Source organism: Neovison vison, chromosome 7, assembly GCF_020171115.1.
Source record: "Neovison vison isolate M4711 chromosome 7, ASM_NN_V1, whole genome shotgun sequence".
NCBI lineage: Eukaryota > Metazoa > Chordata > Mammalia > Carnivora > Mustelidae > Neogale > Neogale vison.
In genome coordinates this window covers 111,576,245-111,601,491 of record NC_058097.1, presented here as the reverse complement: position 1 = coordinate 111,601,491, position 25,247 = coordinate 111,576,245, and the positions used below count along the sequence as shown (strand labels likewise).

The 25,247-nt window shown below is 41.3% G+C and overlaps 1 pseudogene; it reads left to right on the top strand.

The window, feature by feature from the left end:
• The window catches only part of LOC122913445, a 43,806-nt pseudogene that overhangs the window by 17,302 nt on the left and 1,257 nt on the right, over positions 1-25,247 (top strand).

Below are 25,247 nucleotides of genomic sequence, written 5' to 3'. Positions count from 1 at the left end.
GCAGGGCAAAGCCCTGAGTTTGATGGTTTTCAACACCTGTAGCTGGATGGGGTCCTTTGGAATCCAGAGTTTGTTCTGAGCCTCAGAGCAAGGCTCTTTCCCTCTGAGTGGGGACCCGCTTCCTGTTTCACTGGGAACTGTGTTGCCACAGAGTTCAATCCTTGGTATTTAGTGGAAAAGGTCCTAGTCAGAAAAGAGTTTTTAAAATTAAAAGCTGAACCACAACTGTCCCTTCATTCATTCAGCATGCTGGCCCTCACAGAGGGACACTTATTTATTTTATTTTAATTTAGTTTAACTTAATTTTAATTTCTTTTGTTTCTTTTGTTTTATTTTATTTTTCGTTAAGGCTGAGGTACTTCCCCAGCATTCAATGTCTGGTGAAGGTGTTTGATTAAGTCTCTGAGGGTGACAGTGGAGTCTACATTTTCCTTTGAGCTTAATATGGTCTTTTCCATAGTTCCCTTAAGCATCTTCAGATTGGCCTATGCAGTCACCTCTTCACATTTTTGTCACTTCTCTGGTAGTTCTTTCGTAAGCAACATTAATCCTTTTAAATCCTCAGCTTGTCCTTAGGATTTGCCTCCAGCACCCTTATTAGATCCTACCTAGCCTTCTTTCTCTTTCCGTGGTTTTCTTGCTGGGGTATAGTAACACTTCCTCTGCATTTTGATTCTGTTTCCTGCTTAAAAAGAAATCGAGCTTCTCAAAACTCCAAGGCACCAAAGACCATTTATTTTCAACCTTTAATTTCCTGGTGGAGAGAAAAGCACAGATATTCCCTGGGAAGGCGCCTTGGATGTCCTTCATGAGGCCGATCTTATGCTGGAGGGGGATATCAGAGACACGCCCAGCAGGAGGTGAAAGTTGATGTAGCTCATCTTGGGGAATTGAGAATTTTATTGTCTTGAGCCTCTTTCATCTGAAAAATAGAGGTAAAGGGCAAAGAAGGAAAAGAGAATTGGATTGTTTCAAGAGGAGCATTCTCAGTTCCAGCAATAAAGATAATAATTAAAGCATCAGTGAGTCATTAGGGTACCTTACCCATTGTGTTTGCGGAGTTCTTGGAAATCATTGAGAAAAAGAAGAGACAGTCACCTGTCTAGCTGGTTTTGGCAATGTGCTGCCTTGCAAGCAGGTGGATGGGGTGCCCTGGAGATAGAACAGAGAACAGCTGACAGAATAAGGGAAATCACAGGTAGATGTGGGAGCCAGGCCGAGCATCTCCTGGACCAGGACAAGCAGATACTCTCACCCTCCTCATCTCCTTCACCCCTGTATCCAGCATAGACACAGGATTGTGGTTTTAATTATTTTCAGTAGTCTCATGTGGCTAGGGCTGCTATTACTGGAAAGTACAGGACACTAGGGGAGCCCACTACCCAGAACAGAGAGGTACTCAAGAATGCCCATTGGCTGATAGAATGAATGAATGAATGGACAAAGGAAAATAATGAAAATGATGAACAATGGAGAAAATAAATATCTATCTACTTGTCTCACAGCATTGCTAGGGGGGGTCAAGGGGTTTAAGATGCATCTGAGAACTTTAACAAACTTTCCAAGCTGCTCTTCTAGAGGAAAGTGCTACTTGGAAGTGAAGCAGTACTTAAAAATTTGCACACGACTGAATTTTATCATTTTTGGATGGAAACATCTTAAAATGTAGAATATAATTTGTTGCCTTCTTAATCCTTCAATTGGTTGAACTTTGAGTATTTTTACGAGCATTAATTGCAGGGAAGAGTTGGGTGCCCCATGTCAGTTCTTACCACATTATCAACTTGCACCTTCTCCCGTCATTATGCTTAGTGTAAAAGCCCCGCCCCTCCCTTCCCCTCTAGTCTGTCTATAATCTGATATGTTCTGAACAACTAAGTAAAGAAGCTGATTAGAATTATATTGCAGTCAGTGAGTGTTGGGAAGACTCTGGCTGACCTACTGCGTATGACCAGTAGTACATACAGACATGTGTCTCCGTATCCGGAGGGGATAGAGGTCAGGAATGCATTCTCATGAAATTGAATTCAGAATTTCAGACATTGTTTGCTCTTACTTATTGCAGGACTTGATACAGAAGGCAAAATATTGCCTTTTATGTGGTTGTGATCTTCTTGTTTTGTGTGGTTTCTACACTGAGTCTAAGTTAGGTTCTTCTTGCTACGGGAATCTTGATCTATAGATTAGGCCTCCTCTTGCAAAGGGATCAGTCGAGGACTAGATTGAGTATTAGGCGATGTTGTCTCTATTCCTGGCTTAGACAAAGCTTCTATTTGACTTTGAATGCAAAGGATACGTGCTTCATTCATTCCACCACTTTGTTATGCAGTTAAAAAGTTAAATAATTCTGACGGTCTTGTTGTATTAATAAGAACTGTGTCCTGTAGGTTTTTCAGGAAAGGTTCTGACCAGTGCTTGAGAAACTAAATGCATTGTCAAAAGCAGCTACTAGCCTTCAGGCTTTGTGGTGCCCGGGACAGTGCGTACCCAGCACTTAAGACAGAGACAGGCACAGATTAGAGCTCTGTAAATAATTGCTGAGCGACTAGTGAATGGATGACGAGTGAATGAACCAGTATGTGTATGAAAGAACCAACAGTGCCCATAACTCACCACTCAGTTTTCGTGGGATTAGGCACAACTTAGTTCTTAGCTAGTCTGGGGAATTTGTGCTGACCTTACTTGATTGCCTGGAAGATTTTCCCTGGCACACTCAGACACAGCTGTCTGTTCAAATATTATCCAACAGCAGCCTGGTTTGTCCAACACGAGAAGCTGGTAGACTTGGTCTTTTTCACATCTTTAAGCAAAATGAAATGAATATTACAAAGAGTCGCTCTGAACCACCTGCTGGCAGTCACTGTTTCCCTAGGGCCAGCTGAGTCAGAGACATCGACTCGATCCAATTTCGTCTCTCTGATTTAATTGGCAATTTTGCCGGGTAGCCGGAGGGGGCATGCTTTCATCTTTGGCAGATCTGGCTAAGTTGTAGGTTGTAAAAGGGTGTGGAAGGGAACTGCTTTGGGACACTTGGGCCTCACTGGGCAGGCTGCTGGATGCCTTCTTCCTCAGGGTCTCATAAAAGGAGAAGCAGGGAGTGGACAGGCTAGAGCTGTCAGGTCAATAGCTCGCCCTGCAACTGCGAGGTCTAGGAGGGGGTACTCACTGCCCTTTTCTTGCCCCCAGAGCCCCCAGTGGAGGAGGAGCAGAGAGCCCTGGTCTTGGGTGTGGTCAAATTCACATTGCTGTCTGAGCCCCAGTAAGAGAGAACCAGGGGCCAATTGGCCAATTTGTACAAATTTTAACTTTTTTGTTCTTGGAGAGATGGAGTTTCATGAAAGTAACTGACAAATCAGCCACATGAAGTAATTTTCACATCAGAGGCACAGTGAGAGACCTGGCTTTCTAAGACATTTTCTTCAGACCTATGGAAGCCATTCTCATGCTGGGGCTGGGGGAGGAGGAAGAATCCTTCTTCTACTTTTTTTCTTTCCTTTCCACCCCAGTCTTGCACTGTACAGAGTTTTAAGTGGGCCAGACCATACATGGACCAAAGTGACTGTAGAATCATGGACCGTATGGGAGAGAGCAGATCAACAACAGTGGTGATCAACAATGAAATCAACAGATCCCAGGGTAGCCTGAATGTAGGCCATCCTGCAGGGGAGAGACTGATCAGGGGAGAGACTGGAGGGGACCGGCAGCCTTTCAAGAAGAGTAGTGAGCTATCCAGAGGCCCTGAGGTGGTCCAGGAGGAGCTGAGGCTCTAGCAGATTTGCCAGAGGGTCTCAGTATGTATACTCCCCTCCCCATGTTTGACTTTAACTCTCTGGTCTTTGAGTCTGAGAAACTGAATTATATTTAATTACTGATTCACAGGACTGCATTGCCACCTGCATACACTTAAGCATCTCCTCTTGGATTTTTCCTGATGCTTTTGGGAGAGACAGGGTGGAATTAAAGAAAAAAAAGTCATTCACTACCCTCGAGGAATTTCAGTCATGTCATAGAAGCTGTAAGTACAGTGTTGACAGAAGTGCCAAATGTGTCAATTCCGTGAGAGAAGACGGGATGAAAAACTTCTCTGAAGGTTTAGATTAGATCCCGACTCCCACCAACTGTTATTAGAGGGGGTCCTTCATAAAACTATGCCACAGCACCGCTAAGGAGCATAACTTTGAGGAATGTATACCTAAGTATTTGTTAGAGTGTGCTTTCACATGTTTTACTCATGACTGAATATAGAAATCTACAAGTGCCCCCCCCAAAGAACCTTTTCTGTAAGATGCTGACAAAACAGGTAGAGGTCTTCTACAAATGTTCGGAGAAGAAGATAGGAGTGTTACATGCCAAGAGTTGATTGAAAGAGTAAGCATGACCCATGCTATTAGGAAGTCATACTTGACTAGTTGCAAGCTGATGAGTTAATTGAATAAAGTCAAAACAAAAGAAGAGCAAAGTATTTAAATGCACACACATAAGAACACACACATACACACACACATACTACACACACACACACACACACACACACACCCCGCTTAACTCAAAGATCCATTAGCTTCTCTTTATTGTAAAACCTTAACTAATCAACCCATGTCAGTCAGATGGCAAAACAGATAAAAGAGAATGATTTCATGCATCTGACATCAGAGATGGATTGAACACCAAATAGTCATCTAGGCATTGGCATTACTGACAGGTTTTTGGAATATCAAATATATAGGTCTTCAAATCCAGTATGAACATGAAGCCTTTGGAATGAGAGCTCCTCAGAGATTAGAACCATCTTGCTTCAGGTTGACTGAAGAGTTCCAGCAAAGCCAGAAACAATGCTTTTGGCGGGGGGGGGGAGGAAAGAGCCAAGCAGAGGTTCTCTATAACCCACATGTGCCTGAAAACCATGTTAAATCATTATTAAAATTGCACATTCCTGGACCCCACGAAGAGAGGCTGGGATTCAGTAAGCCCCAAGCAAGGCTAGGGAATCTTCTTTTTTGACACGTTCTCAGATGAGTCAGGGTTACATTCCAAAAAACACTGATCCTGTGGCCACCATTGAATAATGGTAAATACATTAGCCGTTTTCTTACTCATTTCTTTAATAAAAACTGATTAATCAGAACCTCACATGTACCACTGGCCCACCACCTGCTAGAGGAAATTAGTACCTAGATCCTATAAAACAGAGCTTTTGACTAACCTAGATGGATTCTAATAATCTAGGTAGTTTGAGAGGATGTTATGCTATCGTGTGAGTAGGCTTAAGGACTCATCTTGGTGTCCTAAAAAGTGTTATTCACTATTCTGGGGCTATGGAATCCATAGCACAACTAGTTTTAAGTGATCTCTTAAGATTATGCTGAAAATGAGTTGTAAAGCTAGAAAGTGAATTTCTGTTCCTAGGTACTGTTCATTAAGAATTTGTAATAGAGTGTCCTTTATGTTTTCTCTTGACCGTGTTTCCTGGGGGAGGTGGGAATGACTAAGATAGATGTCTATGAAAGAATGAATATTGATGATACATTATGTAAGGCTCAATGAAAGTTGTGAATTCACCAGATGCTTGGAAAGTCAGCAGCTTCTCTATTATGCATTTCCTTGGCCTAAGCTTGGATGTTTTCCAAGAAGCGGTTACAGAAGCAAGTGGAAGGACCTGGTGTGAGTGAGTGTGTGTGTGCATGTGTATTTGTGTGTGTGTAAACTCTAACTTGTTAAAATGAGGAATGTGTGAGCAACTTCCAAATCTTCCTTTAACTGAATGATGAGCTTAGATTTTATAGGAAATCAAATTAGAGGCTGAAAAAAAAAAAAAACCCACCAGGATCCTTACTTCTAAACAAGCTGGCCTCTAGGCAATCGTTTTTACGGGAACCAGGTCCTTATTGCTAAGTTTGCTTAGCAACACGTTTTCTTGATGACGGTTCTCAAAGCAGAGGGAAGTGAATGGAGGTTTGATTAACCACAGGCCATAATGGCTATATCAGTTTCTTTTGTAAGTGAAAGATTGTCTTTGCATATTCATAAGGGGGGTGTCTAAGCAGCACTGCTGGAGCTGTCAAGACCTCTAAGCTGTGCTGGATTAGTAAGTGCATGGGAGGCCTCCCAATGGGTGGCCCTGGGGACATTTTTTCACAATCAAGGAATTCAGATTGTACAGAATTTACTCACTGTAAAAAGTTGTTAGGCATAGAAGGAGGTTATAGAATTTATTTTTCCCATAGATCTTTAAGGACAGGACAGAAACTCACTGAATAGGTTGGACTCAATACAATCCCAAAGCCTTTGAAATGAACTATTACTAGAGTGGAAGGGCTAAAGGAAATGGAGAAACCCAGAAGCATGAAAGTCAATCCAATTATCTCAGCCAGCTGGGGGTCGGGGTGGGCATATAAATTGGACATTGTGTGGGATGAAGGATAAATTTTGTATTTTAGGATAATTCAGATTTCCCTGGTCACATGCTACTGTAATGAGCTTGGCCCAGTGGGTCTAACCTGTTAAAATGTATCCATATAATAGGGTCATCTGAATTAGGAAAATAAATAAGAGGCTCACATTATTTATGCCAGAGTCAACCAAAGGCTAAAGTTTTATTTCATTTCTATAATTTTTTTCTTTTAAAGTTACTCATTGTATATTATTTCATTTTATGCTCCAAACAGGTTCAACTAAATGATCATGGTCCAGATTACATTATTTGCAACAAACTCTCAGAATTATCGGCAAGGCTAAGGTTAGAATCTAATGCTCTTTCCACGAAACCATACTCCTTCCTTCCAAACGCTTCTCCTCTTGGCATTATCTTAATTCTGCAGTTTTATAAAAGGGTTCATGTGTCAAAGAGTATTGCATTCCAGAGATCTGAGTCAAGAGAGGTGATCACATGGGGCACCTGGGTGGCTCAGTGGGTTAAAGCCTCTGCCTTCAGCTCAGGTCATGATCCCAGGGTGCTGGGATCGAGCCCCGAATCGGGTTCGCTGCTCAGCAGGGAGCCTGCTTCCCCTCCTCTCTTTCTGCCTGCCTCTCTGGCTACTTGTGATCTCTGTCTGTCAAATAAATAAACACAATCTAAATAAATAAATAAATAAATAAAAATAAACTCAAAGCATATTAAAAAAAAAAGAGAGAGAGAGAGAGAGAGGTGATCACAGCTACCTGTGAACGAGTGAAACGACACAGATTTCCATCCCCACCGGTTCCACTCTAGCCTCCGTGTCACAAAATCTACGGTGAGGAGCATTGCGAGAGACAGATGTGGAAGGAGGACTTACATGCTCACAGCCACTTTCAAACAATTCCTACGCAAGATAAAAACTTAGTTTAGCGAATACACACACAGAGCGATGAACACTTTTCAGGGAGTTGGTTTTGCCTGTGAGCTCCTAGAGACCATTTTTTTGATCCCTAAATTCAGCTTCCAGGAACCTTTAAACAAATGTACATTGCTTTATCCTCATTATTCAATTATGACAGTCTTTCCCCCAGCATTTTAATTAGCACTCATTTACTGAGAATTAAACTGTCATTTTAGTTGAACTCAAAGGAGTACCCCAGGGACATGCATTCCACAAGATAATAAAAGCACCATATAATTCTGATGCTTCAACAATTTAGATTGGAGCCACGACAGGGTTTTTTCTGTCACCCATCTCTGACGGGACTTAATCATTGTGCTGAAGCGAGGATTGGAGGGCACCATCTTTCTGTCCCCGAAAGTCGGAGGCCAAATCATGTTGGGTCAAGAAAATCTGAGCTTTGATGCCTGCTTGATGCTGTTCAGCAGAAAAGTCAAAGGAAAGGATCAACATGTTAGACATTTGGCTCCCAACCCCAGTTTTGCCCCAGGACTGCTGTGTTTTCTAGGGGAAGATTGGCCCAGCTTTTGCACAGGTGTGATTGAAGGGTAGGGTCATGACGGGGCTGTGATCGTGGCTTTGGCTGCTTTCTGGATCTGCACTTAACTCTTCAGATCCGACCCTTTTCCTTGCTGTTCATTGTAGAAGACATTTCACGTCTGACTGTGGCAGGAAACTCTGTCAAGACTAGGAGATAAAGAAGCACTGTAGAATATCCTGTTGTTACCTGATATTTGCCACTTCCTTTCATTTCTCCAGGTTCAGGATAGAACCAGTTGGGTTTTGTATTGTTTTGTTTTGTTTTTAGCGGGCTTGAGACCTGATTTATCTTACAGATTTTCATGGTGAATACTCTGGCAGCCAAGTAATTCTCCAGTTTTGAAAAGCTGAATGACCTCAGTTGATTAAAATAAGTAAAAAGCATCTGAGCACAATTAAAAGGTACAAACTTCCAGCTATAAGTTAAATAAGTCCTAGCATGGGGACTATAGTTATAATGATGTATTATATATTTGGAAGTTGCTTAGATAATAGATCTTGAAAGTTCTCCTCACACACACACAAAATGGAAATTATTTGTGGCAATGGGTGTTAACTAAATTTGTTGTGGTGATCATTTCACATTATCTACATATTGAATCACTAGTTGTAAACCTTAAACTAATGCAGTGTTATAGGTGAATCATATCTAAATAAAACTGCAAAAAAATCACAGGACCACAGGATTGTAAAAGAGACATGACCTTGGTAATCCAGTAATATCCAGCACCCCCATTTTATTGTTGGGAAGACTGAGGGTCACAGAAATTGGGTGACTTTCCCAGGGCCAAATGGCTTAATTTGTGGGAAATGAAAACTAGAGCTCAAGTATCCTGATTTTCATGTATTTGTCTTCCCTATACCTAGAAGGCAGGCAGTACACTGTAGTGGGGAAGACCAGGAACTCTGGGTTTTACATGCCTGGGTGTCAGTCCCAGCTCTGGTCACCTCCTCCTGAGTCCGTCTGAAAATGTCTTAATTTTCATGAAAGTACTATCTCAGTTCTAACATACAGTAAGTGCTCAAAAGCATTCTGTGTTGTTGTTACTATATCTCCCTATTTTCTGAGTCCTTCTAGCCACCACAGTGTAGGAAGCAGGCACTTGTGTTTTGTTTTTCTGTCCCCATCCCTTATCTTCTTCCACTGTGCTTTTTACCAGCTCTTTGTGCTTTATATCTAAACCTCACAACAAACATGCAAGGTAAGTGGTATCTGTCCATCTCTAGGATGAAAAAAAATAGGCACAAAGAAATAATTTGTCCAAGGTCCACAGTGAACAAATCAGGATTCTCTTGGATTACAAAATCTAGACAACTTCCATATATGTTAAGTTTGTTATCACTTACAGTTCACAGTCTAGACCTTTCAGATGTTATCTATTGTCATGGAGTTTGTCATTAAGGAGGGGAGGGCGGCGTGCATTTTCCCAAAACATGTTTTAGAAGTACAGTCTATTGTTCGCTGGTGAGATGGCTTTACCTCTAGACCTCTTTCTCTTTGGCAGTAAAAGATTGATCTTTTCTTACCTCAGGTTCCCTGAAAATCATGTACCTGGAGAAGAAGTTGAGAAGTTCTGTGAGAGAAGAGGGTGAATTCCTAATAAAAGTGAGAGTATCTCACTTTTTGTTTCTTGAGGTTGTATTTGGCCTTAAAAAGACAGAAGCAGGGGTGTCTGGGTGGCTCAGTCAGTTAAGCCTCCAACGCTTGGTTTCCACTTAGGTGGTGATCTCAGGGTCTTGAGATTGAGTCCCTAGTCAGGCTCAGGGCTTAGCGTGGAGTGTGGTTGAAATACTCTCTCTCTCTCTCTGCCCGTTCCTCTTGTGCTCTCTTTCTCTCTCTCTCAAATAAATCCATCTTAGAGAAAGAGACAGAAAAAAAAAATCTTCTTTGAAAAAATAGACGAGAATAACTGGACTGAGGAAAAAGTAAGAAAATTCTTTTTTTTTTTAATTGGTCCTCACAAAATTCTCCAGGAATATTTGCTCTGCTCTCAGTGATAGCCTGCCATATCGATGTTCCCCGTACCGAAGAATGCTGAAGTCCAGAGCTCTTACAAGACTTCTTGTGAAATGCTTGTTTCCTTTTAGTTCAAGTGAGTTCTTTTATTCCTGTGTGTGATTTTGAATTTTCTTGGCAAAGCTAACGGGAAAAAAAAACTCCTCCTGAACAGATGAGGATCTCTTCTCTTCATATCGATTTGAGAAAAGGAGTTTCTGCCACATACTTTCATCAGGATTAAAGCGTTCTGATGTCTGCTCTGCAAATGTGAAATTACAGGAAGTAGCCAGGATGGAAGGAAGGTTTATCAGAAGCCAACATGAAACAGGCCTTGGCCAGTTAATCTCCTGAATATCGTAAGAGTAACTGTCAGTCTGTCAGCCAACATTGGCTTGTTCTAGAACCATCAGTGGACAGATGGCATCTTTGACCTTAGGAATTTACTTTATAGTAAGAAGACAGTAAAGACAGAAATAAATCCAGGACCAGGCCGTAAGCTAATAATTATAGTGTGTATGTAATAATAAGTTGTAGTTCACTAACCGCTCTTCGGTGCATTCTCTCTCTTAATCTTCAGGATTAATTGTGGTTTTCTAGGGAGGTACTGGACACTGGAGTGGGAAACATATTCTCTCTGGTTATCTCTCATTTCTGAGAGACAACCTTCCTATCATAAAGGTTAGAGTCTCTTCCCCTCTTTGAGCTCTGGGTCATCTTCTTGTCTCTGTGACTACTCTTTCCTGAGGTGAGCTCATCCATTCCGATGACTTTCCATATCACCATCATGTTGATACTCCCAGATCTGTATCTTCATCCCTACTCTCTCATCTGAGCTGGGGATTCATATATTTTACCATATAACTAACTACAGTTGATACTGTAATTAGGTACCTCGCAGGAATCGCTGTGTTAAGACATCCAAAATGGAACTCTTGATTTTCCTCCTGCTCTCAAACTCATTTTTGCTGTACCCACCCATCATCCCTCCCAATCCTACCTCTAAAGAAAAAGGGCCTCACTAGCCACCCTGGGCTCAGACCAGGAACTTAGCAGTAACCCTTAATTTCTGTGCTTCCATCATTGCCCACATCTAGTCTACGAGCAAGTCCTCTTAATTCTACATCACAGTTGTGCAAGACACTTCAAGCTGTTTTTTCCTCCTAATCTCCTCTTGCCATCGTCTTAGCCCCAGTCCTCATTGTCCTCCTGGCCATGTGCCTGCAGTGGCTCCCTAGTAGATCACCTTGCTCCCACTCTGCCCTTCCACCCATCCCTGACAACCCTAGATAGTATCTAGAGAGATCTGTAAATAGCAAAACAAAACAAAGCAAAACCAACTTGTGTCTTTCCTATGCTTAAATCTGTTAATGATCTCCAATTCTACTTAGAAGACATTTAAACTCTTTTCTCTGCCTTAATTACCATGCAGGATATGGCTCCTGCCCATGGCCTAAACTCCCCAATCTCATTCCGGGCTCCCGTCTCCATTGTCACCATTGTTCAGCCTTCCCTGGCTTTCTGACACACCAAGCTCTTTCCTACACCAGGAGCTTTGCACCTGTTGTTTTCTTTCCCTTTCTGGCTCTTAGCCTGGTTCCTCCTCATTTTCCACACATCGTTTTATATTTAACCTCTCCTGGTCACCCCCTCCCCTTACTTATTTCTCTGTCACCACACCTGGTGGATTTTCTTCTTAGAGCTTACTTTTGTCTAAAAGGATTTCAATTTGAAACTGGGATCGTCTGTGTGTATCCCGGCAGTTTTCCAAATTTCCCTATTTAGGGCCTGATGTTAAGTCATCTACTTGCCTTTTTGTATCAATAACTCACAATGGCCTCTCCTAGAATCCTGCCTTGATTTCTAACAAGGCTAACTGATTTATATAAGCCACATAGAGGCAAGTCTTCTGTTTGCCAATCAAAGCTCTTTGCACTTTACTGAAGCTTAGGTGACAGGAGTGGTTAATGGGCAGGGGGACGCATGGCTTTCTGAAAAAGTGACAAAGAATGTGCCTGGTGACTGCCTATGGCTGATGCCTTTTCACTAAATTCCAAAACCATTTGTCAGTGATTTTCAGTTAGCTACTACTTGTGTGTCTCTTCTCTCTCTTTAGTATAATGGAAAGAAAACTCTACTTGCCCTCATGTGGACACAATATAAAGACTAATGAAGTCTTTGAACTAGGAAGGCATACTTGTTACCTGGGTAATTTACTCTGGTTTTATTTCAGAATGATTTTGAAACCATAAGAGGCAAGCTTCTCAGGACAAACATTTTGTACTTCTAGTTGCTTTCTTTTCTTGCTCGTAGCATTGTCATCCTTGTTAGATGCCCACTTTCAGAGTAACCTTTACTGGAGAGAGAATGAATAAGACAAAGGAAGGAAGACATGACCCCAAAAGGGGGTGGTTGGGTCGGAGTACAGGAGAGGCCAATATGAACAATCTCTGCTCCTGCCTGTTTTAATCATCTCCCAGTTAAGTTCAACACTCACTTCCCTGTGGCTGTCATGAGCTGTGACTTCAGCTCATGGTATCTGAGCACGTTGAAATTTAACACCCACCGACATTGTAATGATGCTCAGTACCACACTCTAATTAAAGCCAGCCACTGGCAGCCATGTGAACCCTTTGTGAAGGAGATGATGCAGTGAACCCTGATGCTTGAGAGAGAAAGGAGAAGCAGTGAGGAAGGAGCCAGGCGCACAAGAACTCTTAAGTCTGTACGAGGAGCACAGGGTCCAAGTGTTGACCATCATCTGCTCTTCCTTCCTTGTGGCTCCTAGGGGATCCCCCTGCTCTGGTTTTGTTTCTTCAGAGTGAGGAGAGGTAATGTGGTTCAGTTGGGAAAATACCCAAAAATAAACACACACACAAAAAGCTTCATTCCACAGGGAAGAAAACCAAGCCCTGGAAGAGGAGTATAATAACAAACCTGAGCTTCTCCCAGATCATTTTTCACACAACTACTTAAAGTGTGAAGCTTAGCAGTGATCAATGAATTGATAATGAATCTGCAGTATTGGCAACTAAGCTCCAGTGATTTTTCTTAAGAGACAGGCTGCTACTGGCTCGGCCATGGAAGCTGCATCAACTGTATTGATAAATGGAGACAAAGTCAGGGTCAGTGTCATCTCCATTGACTCTCCTGCCTCTTCCCACCCCCAACTGATCGCAATAAATAGAACCATCTCATTTGGCTCTTGAAGTTGAATCCTAGGGGTCATCCTTGAGCCCCTCATTCTGTCCACATCCAGCCCATTGGAGATTTCTAGCCCATCTTCCTTCATTAGTATGGGATGCCTATGCTATTTCAAAGTCCAAGAGTATACTTTACAATGAGGTGCAAAATCAGTTATTTCTGAGAGAAAGACCTGAGGAAATCATATCACAAATAAGAAGGGCACTTGCACAGGTAATAGTCACAGTAGCACGGGATAGCCAGAGAGGGACAGATTTATTTTGAACATAGCCAAAGCTATTTCTTCCATTCCCGTTTGCTAAGTGAATGAGAGACTTCTAGACATAATGGATTTTCATACCATATCTCCTAGCAAAGAAGTATATAAAGAAGGTTCTGGAAGGATAGTGACTGAAGGTATGAAGCAGGTCCTAAATGGACTTAAATAACATCTTCCATTCATCCATCGTCTGGCTCCATCACCACCGTAGTCCAAGCCAGTGCCCTCTTTCCCAGACCACTGGACGTGACCCCTGAGGAACCCCCTCCACCCACTCAACCACCTGTCACTGGGACAGCAGCAGAATAATGTTTTTACCGTAAATCAACTCACTTTCTTATCCTGCTTGAAAATCTATTTTCCATTACATTTAGAAAAAAATTCAAACACCTCACTCTGGCCTATAAGTCCTTATATAATTTGGCTGCAGCTAATTTCTCTGACTTACCTGGTACCTCTCTCCACATTTCTCACTATACTACAGCCACACTGGTCTTCTTCTGTTTCCTGAAGATGCTAAAGCCATCCCTCCGTAGGCCTTTTGTAGCAGCTGTTCACTCTGGAATGCTCTTCCCTCAGACACTCTCCAGGCTGATTTCTCATCACTCAGAACTTAGCCTCAGATGTCTCCTTCCCAGAGAGCTTGCCATAGACAGTCATCACCACATTATTATGCTTTATTTTCTTCGTGGTATTTACCACTCTCTGAAATCATTTGATTATTTCCCATTGTCTTTGACTCTGCTCTCTAGAATGCAATGCACATGTGAGCTAAGATACTGTGTCATTACCCATTTTATTCTCAGTGCCAGGAACAATGCTGGGTGCCTAGAAGGGGCTTGCTCAATAAAAAGTTGTTGAATAAATAAAAGAATGAACACATGGAAGGTCAACCATCATTAATATCATCCCGATAGCACCTGTCATATACACCAGCATATCACTTCCATCTCCACAACTACATGATACAAACATTACTCCTGTCAACTGACAGACAAGGAACTAAGGTTAAGAAGGTTATGGAACTTCCCAAGTTGGCAGGTAGAGAAGAGTGAAAGCAGTCTGTCTGGCTCTGAAGCCTCTGCTTTTCCTCTCTCACACTGTGGTTACGTCGCATGGCTGGTGCTGCTTTGCTGGGGCATGGGTCTAAATCCATCCACGCGTTCATTCTTTTATTTTGTCAGCTGTTTATTTGGGACCAGTTGTGTGCAAGGCGCTATATGAGGTGTGAATTTTATGAATGAGGTAGAATTCTTGCTTTCACTTCTCTTACACTCCAGCAATTATTTGGTTAATGCTCACACGCTTCATTCTGATGGTGTTCATGGGCTCAGGCGGCCATAACAAATACTGCACACTGGTGGCTTACATAACACAAACTAAGCTCCTCACAGTGCTCGAGGCTAGAAGTCCGAGATCAAGGTGCTGGCAGGGATGGCTTCCTCTGAGCCTTTCTCTTTGGTTTGCAGAGAGCCACTCCCTTGCTGCATCCTCACATGGCCTTTTCTTCACACCTGAGGACCGCTGGTATCTCTTCCGCTTCCTCTATGGAAACGGGTCATAGTGAATTAGGGCTTCATTTATGTTATGACTCCGTTTACCTGTACCTTTTTAGTTTTATTTACTTATTTATTTAGTTAGTTAATTTATTTATTATTTTTTGAGAGAGAGTGTACGTGCACGTTTGTTGGGGGAGGGGCAGTGGCAGAGCGAGAATCCTAAGCGGACTCCATGCCCAATATGGAGCCTGACACGGGGCTTAATCCCAAACCCTGAGATCATGACCAGAGCTGAAATCAAGAGTCAAACGCTTAACCAACTGAACCCTTGGGTGACCCTGCCCATACCTTTTTAAAGGCCCTGTCTCCAAATACAGTCACATCCAGGGTTAGGGCTTCAACGTATAAATTTGGGGAGGGCACAATTTGGTAGATAACACTGATCATTTAAGAATAGGAACTCTTGAAAGTTGTGAATAAAAGCTGGATTTCCAACTGGATTAATACTACTATTTTTCTAAAAGATTTTATTTACTTTTATGAGAGAGAGAACACAAACAGCTGAGGGAGAGGGAAAGGGAGAAGAAAGCTCCCTGCTGAGCAGGGAGTCCAATATGGGACTTGATCCCAGGACCCCAGGATCGTGACCCAAGCTAAAGGAGACAACTCACTGAGCCACCCAAGTGCCCCCAGATTAATATTACTATTGTGTAAGTCCTAGATTAAACTCATTTATATTAGTATGGGATGCCTATGTTTTTTCAAAGTCCAAGACTATATTTTACAATGAGGTGCAAAATCAGTTATTTCTGAGAGAAAGACCTGAGGAAATCATCACAAATAAGAAGGGCACTCGCACAGATAATAGTCACAGTAGCGTGAGATAGCCAGAGAGGGACAGATTTATCTTGAACATAGCCAAGGCTGTTTCTTCCATTTCCTAAGTGAATGAGAGACTTCTAGATATAATGGATTTTCATACCATATCTCCTAGCAAAAAAGTGTATAAAGAAGGTTCTGGAAGGATAGTGACTGAAGGTATGAAGCAGGTTCCAAATGGACTTAAATAATCTCTCCCAGCGGATTTTGCAGAACAGAGTGATCTAAAGTTTGGCTGAGATTCAACTGTATTTACGACCTTTGCCTGGAATACCAGCATTTATGATTAACTGATGGAGGGTTACAGTGGTCCAAATACTTAAAAAATAGTATCTCTGCAAGAGCATCTTTCTATTTGGGCTTGAAAAAATTATTATGCGGCTCTTTGCCCATATTCAAAAAATACAAGTTTTTATTTCCCTTAACACGTAACGAATTTAAATTCTAAAAGCTATCAGGTTTAGGGGAGAGAATGGTACTCCTTTTTTGTCTATAGAATTTAGCATAGAACCTAAAAGAGGGTGATGTTCAAGAAATGGCAGATTTTTGGAAAGCCTAATTAAACAACACAATAACAATAAAAATATTGCATTGTTATTAGAGAAACAGCTTGGGTGGTAGGAATAAAATGGGTATAAAACAGGCTGAATTCTGGTCCAAACACTGCCTCTGACTGGCCAGGAATCTTAAGAACAAGCAGACCACCCACTACCTGTCAAAAATCTCTGGGGGAGTCTGAGTTTCCTCATATGTAAAATGAGTCAATAGGGCTGGTTCCAAGTTCTCTCTAAAATGTCCTGTTTTAAGGGTGTTGGGTGATGATTACCAGTTGGATATCAGGTAGGGTTGCCAGATTTTGCAAATAAAAATACAGGTGTCCTGTATTGTGTGTCAACCCTCATATACCCTGAGAGGCCCCTGAGAAAACAAAGTCCTCATGAATAATCTGTAATGTACATAATCTGCTGGTATTTAATAGAGACCTGACTGCTTCTGTTAAGTTTCGGAACTTGCAACATTTCAGATTGGTTTGGGGCTGGTTCTGAATGCTCCCATCCCTACTGATACAGCCCCAGGAACAGAACTCAGAACAAGCTAGGTGATTAAGTGCAGCAGAAACCGATAATATTACACTATATGTTAACCAACTAGAATTTAACTAAAAACTTGAAACATGAAAGAAAGAAAGAGAGAAAGAAAGAAACCATCGTAATCCCCTTTCCCTGGCCCTGCAGTGGTTTCCTGATTGGGCAAAATCCCACCAGTAACACTCCTCATGCAATGTTCTGCTGGGATTGAGAAGGCAGCCAAACTCTTGCTATGCCTCTGCCCTTTTATATCAAGTCATACGTTGGCATTCTGGAAGAATTTATGTGCATAACAATGTACTGTCATAGAAAAAAAAATACATGCCTCGTGTTCTCTGGGATCTTGAACCAGATTCAGCCCCAGCCTGTCCACGTTCTCATGGGGTAGGGAAGAAAGGTATTCCTAGGCCAGGAAAAACCATCTCCTTGAAGAACCTTAGAAGAATGTTTGTGTGGCAAGAAATCTGTATAGAAACCAGCAAGCTATTTGTTCTTTGTACCAGAATAGTACTGCCCTTCCGGCATTTTGACAACTGACTTATGGTTTGGGTCAGACACAGTAAGTAAATTCACCAGCCAAGTTGTCCAGCCCATAGCAAAGAGAATGTGAGTCAAGCACAGCAAGAGAAGGCATATGGGTTCTGGGTTTTGGGGTCGTAAATACAGGTTAGGAGCTTCATACCAATTGCTTCTATCCCTTGACACATTTCCATTTTAAGGTTAAGTAGGTTTAATTACACAGCTCCTTTTCCCATCTTTGCTTCTTTTTGACATTACATAAGGTATTTTAGGAACAGAGAAAGGTTAATGGGCCTATGATGGGGCCTAGAATTAACTTCCTTAATTAAACCTCCAGAAGACATCTTTTCATTTCTTTTAATGACCTGTCTTGGTTAAAAAAGACCCAAAGCTCCTGCAGTCTTGTGCAGGTCCTGCTTGTGTAAGACCCACACAATCCATCATATGATTGGAGCTTTGTCCTAGATGATGTTTTTGGCTTAAGCAACTGCTGTCATCAACAGGGGGGCCATAGTGATGGGCAAAGAGAAGGTTAATCTGTTCAGTGTTGTGACTTTGTAAAATTCGCTTTTGTGGATTTTGACACTTACATTTCAGGCATCAGTTTATTTTTAGAGAGTAAATAGATGACTACATCCATTCTCAAATTATCCTTATCAAATATTTGTAAATTAAATTACAATTTAAATGTACTGGTAAGTGAACTATAATCCAAAACCTTGCTATGAATTTTTTCTAAAACTCTTCTCATACTCTGAATTTATCTCTTATTATTTAAGAATTTTTAATATGAATAAAATACTAATAAATAAATAAATAATAAAATAAAATTTAATATGAATAAAAATAAGAATTATTTTTAAGAATTTTTAATATGTGTTTCTCTTCCATGAAGGCTTGCTGTACGCTAATTTTTCAAATGAATTCCTTTGGGGGAACTGTCAGCATTCAGGGGATTTTTCAGAACCCATTTCAATGTGACCAAATTCTTTTTATATTTAAGGACACTCCCTGTAGTCCTAATTTTTTTGGCTTAATTTAGCGGTAACTCATTTACATTTCTTGGTATTATTGGAGGAGAAAATACATATGCTATTAGTGTTCTTGTTCTTCCAAGATGGAAATTTTAGCAGTATTTCCTAATCAGTAATATGTATCTGAATCTCCCTTTAAAATTTTATATATATATACACACACACACACACACACACACACATTTATTTATTTATATGTATATTGCATATATTTCTATCTGGCTGGCTGGTTCTGGTTTAGAGATCTGGACCAAGAGAATGAAATCTAATCTGTGTTTCTCAAAGTTCTCCAGAGGGTACTGAAACCTACCCCATATGTGTGTCTGGAAATGTGGTCTGCTTTAGAGCTCCAAACCTAGGGCAGTGAATTGCTTCTATTCCTTCTTCTCTAAGTCTTCTCTTCTACCTGATCAAAGGACTGCCTGAAAGGGGGATTGTTGCTCAACAGCTTCTTGTGACATTGACCTCAGCACTGAACGTGAAACAGAGAGCTGTTATTATCTGAACTATGCAAATATGAGAGTCAATGAATGTGTACTTCATTGAAAAGGCTTGTGAGGGACAAAATCCTGAATCTGTACCAGGTGCTCCCACAGTTCTCTTTCCTAGGTAATGGAGCACCAATGGTTTGTTTCTTATGGTGTGTAGATCCTTGAGTTTGCGAATAGACATCCTGTGTTTCATTACAAAAAGAGTTTAAGGGATCCAGATAGATGTCTAGATGCCTAGGAGAATGTTTGCAGGGTTGTACATTCTTAAAAATGGCACCTCATCTTTCCTCTTCCTCTAATTCAGACAGTATGTGGTATGGATGCCTGTTATCACTTGGTGTTTTATTCATATTACATACCCTGAGTTTAATTCTATGAACATTAATTAAGTATCCATATTAAATAGAGTGGGAAATAAATGACCTTATATCTCTCTTTTGCTGTCCTCTTCAGGACAGGGCTGGAATGAGCAAATTAATCTGTAATAGGATGGCCAGAATGGAAGGTGTCAGGGGACATATGTCAGGGGACGGAGTGTATGCAGATCCAGCTGCAAAGTTCAGAGCATAATATCCAAAAAGTAAGGCAGCCCAAAGTAGTTAACATCATGGAATCTGCAGTAATTAGACAGAACATGATCAGGAGAAACCAACAAGCAAACAATAGATGGAAACTTGTCTGTGTTTCCCTCATCTGTAAAATGTAGATAATTCAGTACTTAATAAATCAGTTTGTTGTGAAGATTAAATTTGCTTCATACACGTAAAGCACCCCAAATGGCGCCTGGTGCATAGTAAGGTTAGATTAATGTGTGAAACAGCATTATTGTTATTGTCTTCATCAGCAGAATCCAGAGTATAAGGTGGATTCTGGGCCTTAGGAACAGGGGCTAGGAAGGCAAGGTGGAAGACAGGATGCAAATGTAGCTGGACCTCTGATGAAGAATACTGAGTTGGAGCTCTTGAAATCTTCCCTGCTTGAGTCCCAAATTGATCTTGGAGACCAGTTGAGCTGAGCTTGCAGCACTGCGTCATGAGAGCTCTGCTGTGGGGAAATGGGGTAGCAGAGGCTAAGACCCAATTTCTAGAAGTGTTTAGCCTCACCTCTTGACTTTCTTTCCTTCTGACAACACCGTCATGCCCCAAGGGAAAGAGTTCTCTGACCATCTAGGAGAGTGGCTGGTGTCCATATTAACTGTCATAGACTGACAGTCCCCAGAAGGCAAGGTTTGGTTGTGCCTTAGGCTATAATTCTTCTGATTATTAGATGTCACAGGTGATTAGGTATTTAATAAATGACATGAAGTAGATCATTTCCCTTTAGGGTAGTGGCAGAGCTAACTAACATAGGTAATTTTCACTATTAACATCAATTCCATTCCTTAATATCCATCATTGGGGGATCTCAAAGATTAATCCATTGCGAATATTTCCACTAGATCTATGTGCTGTGTATTTTTCACAGTTCCCTGGGATAATGTGGTACCAGCTTCACACAGTGACTATATTCCTTTAATTATTTCATTTGTCAAACATTCACTGAATGCTTACTACATGTTGGTGATGGTACTTGGATACTCAAGATGCAAAAGAAGAATGCGACATTGTTCCTGACCTCAAGATGCCATAAACTGGTGCTAGGACAGAGACAAGTTGACAAGCATATTTCAGGGAAAGTGCTGCTAATTGTGCAAACACAAGGTGGTGTTGGGATCCAGGGATGATCACCTCTACTCAGTGGTTGAGAGTCATGGTCAAGAAGAGCTGATAGTGTGTTAAAACAGAACTCCAGATCTTCTCCACTTTTTTCAACAACAACAACAAAAAAAGATGTATTTATTTGAGAACCAAGGAGAGCACAGAGGTCATGAGGGTCAAAGGGAGAGGGAGAGAAAGTCTTTTAAGCAGACTCCCTGTTGAGTGGGGAGCCCAAGTTGGGGGCCTCATCTCATGATCCTGAAATACAACCCGAGCAGAAACCAAGAGTCTGACACTTAACTGACTGTGCCACCCAGCCTCCCCTTCCTTGGTTTTTGATGGGGTTACATCCCAGTAAATCTATTATAAGTTGAAACTACACTTAATATACCTAACCCACCAAACATAGTAGCTTAGCCTAGCCTACCTTAAATATGCTCAGAACACTTTTATTAGCCTACAGCTGGGCAAAACCATTTAATGCGAAGCCTATTTTATAATGAAGTGTTGAAAATCTCCCATAACTTATTGAATATTATACTGAAAGTGGTTGTGTGGGTACAGAACAGTTGTCAGTGTTTGGGTTGTTGACCCGGTGTTTGTGAAGCTGACTGGGATCTGGGGCTGGCTGCTTCAGAAACCCAGTACCACAAGAGAGGAAAGTACTACATAGTCCTAGTCAGGGAAAAGATCCAAATTTAAAATTCCATGGATGGTTTCTACTGAATGTAGATACCTCTCACACTGTCATAAAGTCAAACTGTCTTAAACTGAACCATGACAGATTTGGGGCTGTCTATACAATATCTTAAAAAACAAGAAGAGGTTTATTTGGCAGCAAAAGAAAAAGTATGCATAGCAAAGAGGCAGCTTGGGAGAAAGGAGAGGAACGGAACACATGAATTGGTATAAAAGTAGGAAAGTGGGAGAAATAGGGTGAGGTTAGTAAATAAAAGCACTATCACCATAAACCTTGCATGAAAAGCTTGAAAGTATTGAATTTGTCAGACATCATTAGAGGACTTGAAACAAGAAGACAATATGATCAGATTTGCCTTCAAGAATGTTCTTTCTGGGGGCGCCTGTGTGGCTCAGTGGGTTAAGCCTCTGCCTTCGGCTCAGGTCATGGTCTCAGGTTCCTGGGATCGAGCCCCACATCGGGCTCTCAGGTCAGCGGGGACCCTGCTTCCCTCTCTCTCTCTCTGCCTGCCTCTCTGCCTACTTGTGATCTCTCTCTCTCTGTCAAATAAATAAATAAAATCTTAAAAAAAAAAAAAAGAATGTTCTTTCTGATGCCAGTTTGGAGGATGCGGTGGTTGAGCAAAATACTACGTGGGGAGTCCAGGTGTGCAATTGAGAGATTATTTTAATGTCCATGTTACATATTATAAGGACCTGAGCTAAAGCGGAGCAGTGGGGATAGAAAGGAGGATGGAAAAATAATTTAGGAGCACCCATATGGTTGCAAAAGGCAAGATTTCATTTATTTTAATGGCTGAGTAATACTTCACTGTATATATATATCACATTTTCCTTACCCTTCAAGAGCCATTTATTTTAATGGCTAAGTAATACTTCACTGTGTATATATATCACATTTTCCTTACCCATTCATCTATTGATGGACACTTGGTTGCTTCAGTGTGTTGACTATTGTAAATAGTGCTTCAATAATCATAGGGGTGCATATATCTGAAATTAATATTACGCTGTATGTTAATTATGCTTGAGATAGATAAACAAACTAATAAATAAAATCCTTTAGGAGGTAAAATCAAAAGGACTTGGTAGCCAGCTGGATGTCTAGAAGTGAAGGAGAAGTACTTAATACCAAATATATTTACTGCTGGTTATCACAGTCCACAATGCATATTCCTCCTTCAGATCCTTATTGGTGATCTGCAGCAAATCCTGCCCTAATGGCCGTTAGATGGAAATTGGGGTTGAAAAACTTGTTGGAGCAAAAGAAAGCATATTTTAAGGAAGTTTGGGATTTCACTGGGGTACTTTATTTCTCCATTTAAAAGCACAGGAAACACAAGGAGGTTTGCTAACTGAAACCTTGTACATGGGGCTAATGGCAAACGGGAGAGTCATGGTCTTCATCTCTTGACCTTCACAAATTTAAGGTGCATGCCGATCACCTGGAGGTCTTACTAAACTACAGGTGTTGATTCAGTGGATCTGGAGTTGGTTTGGGAACACACCTGTTTAACAAAACTCCCAAGTGGGGCAGATGCACTAGACTCCAATTTGAGTCATCTGTCTCTAGACTGTTTCACAAAGAGGGAGATACATTTTGTTAGTGCAACAAAATGACCGCAAGCACACTAGCAATAGGGAAAAGAGTACAAGTCTCAGATTATCCTCTGGCTACTGCTGCAGACCTTTCAGATCTTGTCTGGGTGGGGTCTCTTGGGAGTGGTACCTATCCCAGGAAGGGAGTGGTTACGTCCTATAGAATTATATGTAGTCTGAGCCAAAATTGTCCTGGTGTTCCTTCAAGAGCCATAAGAGTGCCTCTCCCCATGCTGCCCCCAGCATGTCTCCATGAATAAGCAAGCCCTAACTCAAACCTGAAAATAACTCCAACCCCCTGGCTCACGTAGAGTCCCACCTAGCCAAAGTGCGATAGTGTAAGTTTTGTTTAACTTGCTGTGGAGTTGAGGGATATTTGGGGTTTAAAGAGTTATAAAGGGCTCTTTGTAACAATTGCAATATTTATGTACCTGTCACCAGAGACAAACAAGACTGGAAATTAGGGAACTGGCTCCTTCTCACCTTGGGAGTCAGCCCTCATCCACGTTTGACCTCTATTCACTGACTATGCGGTGCTCTGGTTATGGTTTGTTTATATATGCCAGCTCTTTAATTATGAGAACATAAGTCCTAGGGACCAGGACCAGATGCTGGGGTTGGCATTGCCTGGTGGGAGACTGGCACTGACAAATGGTCTTGGGTGGCTCAGACCCAACCTGGCCTGCTCTGGTTGCCTGAAATAGAGAGGAAATTTTTGCTGTAGGGAGACTGCAGTAGGCTCTGAAATTAAGAGGAGTCTGGTATGAGGAAAGGTGCTATCTTGGGAATCAGAAAACTAGTTCTAGCTCAGCAATAATTGGTTATGTGATTTTGGAAGAGGCATTTTGTCTTTCTTGGGCTTAGTTTCGCTCTGAGAAATGAAGTAGGCTGGGTCAGTTGTGTTCAATCTGTTCTCTGCAGAGTCCTACAGTCTTCATTGAGGTACCAGGAGGATCAGGTTGGATCTACTAAAAAGTTACTAGTTCTGGCTTGTGTGATTGGTAGCTCCCCGACATACACATGACCTTGGTTTTTGCTGTCATGGTAACCTTTTGCCGTTCCATAGAAGTGTTTCCATTGCTGAGGCCACTGATTCAGATTTTGGACTTCCTGTAAGAGTTCTTTCCATCATAAGCACTAATAAAATTCTGGAAGATAAGAAGGCTCCCAAAAAATCACCTCCAATGTTACCCTCAGGAATTCCTTGATCATGGGTCATAGGCAGAAAATACTTAGAGGAAAAGCACATTAACTGTAGGAACGTGATAACATCAACTGTATTTCTAGGGTATACTCTCCTAAGAAAATTGACCTCTGAAACATCAGCTCCAGAATTAGTTTTAGTAAACCAAATCACAACGAATCTACTTTTTTTTTTTTAAATGTATTTGACAAAGAGAGATCAGAAGTAGGCAGAGAGGCAGACAGAGATAGAGGAGGAAGCAGGCTCCCTGCCAAGCAGAGATCCTGATGTGGGGCTCGATCCCAGGACCCTGAGATCATGACCTGAGCTGAAAGCAGAGGCTTAACCCACTGAGCCACCCAGGTGTCCCAGAATGAATCTACTTTTAAAAAATGCATTTATTTGGGGGTCCTGGACCATAGGCTGGAGCAACCACTAGACATGTCTTTATCTCAAAATATTTCTTCTAAGTAGCCTATAATCTTAGCAGTTCATTTAAAAGAGGTTGACCTATTTTTGTTGCCTTGATTGTGTACTCATATGTGTTAAAATCCTTTCTGAGGTCTGTACTGGAGGGATTGTTACCATTCTAATATTTTCCCAGTAGGGTTTTCCTTCAGCAGGTTGTATGGCTTTATAAGGACTGAAGTGCCTAGGAGCAAAGCTCAATGAAAGTGGCTATTTATATACAACTTGTACTTACAATGGAGCATTTCACAAAGAATTTCCCTTTGTAGCACTGACAACAGCACCTTGAAAACAGCAGGCATACCTCTTGAATGACTGAATGATCTTTCATTCATTTATTCATTCCATGGAGTTGACTGTATCACAGAACTTTGTATGAATTACTGTTTTCTGCTTTGGAGAACCAAAATGAAGCTATGCTTCTTCTAATAACTCTACTTTTATCTTGGTCACTGAGCCAGCTGGGGCTTCAACTTGGCTTTGAAGATCAGTCTTTTAGAAGGCAGAGTCTACCCACCATCGTTCTACTGTTGTTTCCTTAATAGGATTCTCCTGTTTGGCTCTTCCCCTTGACCACAGAAGGATCATTCAACACAGAGACTACTGACAAAAGGGGGTGTTTTTTTGTGTGAATAGGGTAAATCATGAGTAGTTAATAGAAATTTGATTCTCAAAAAAATAGCGAAATTTAAGGGATTTCATTTTCAAGTGAATATGGTTCTTAATTTGATTAT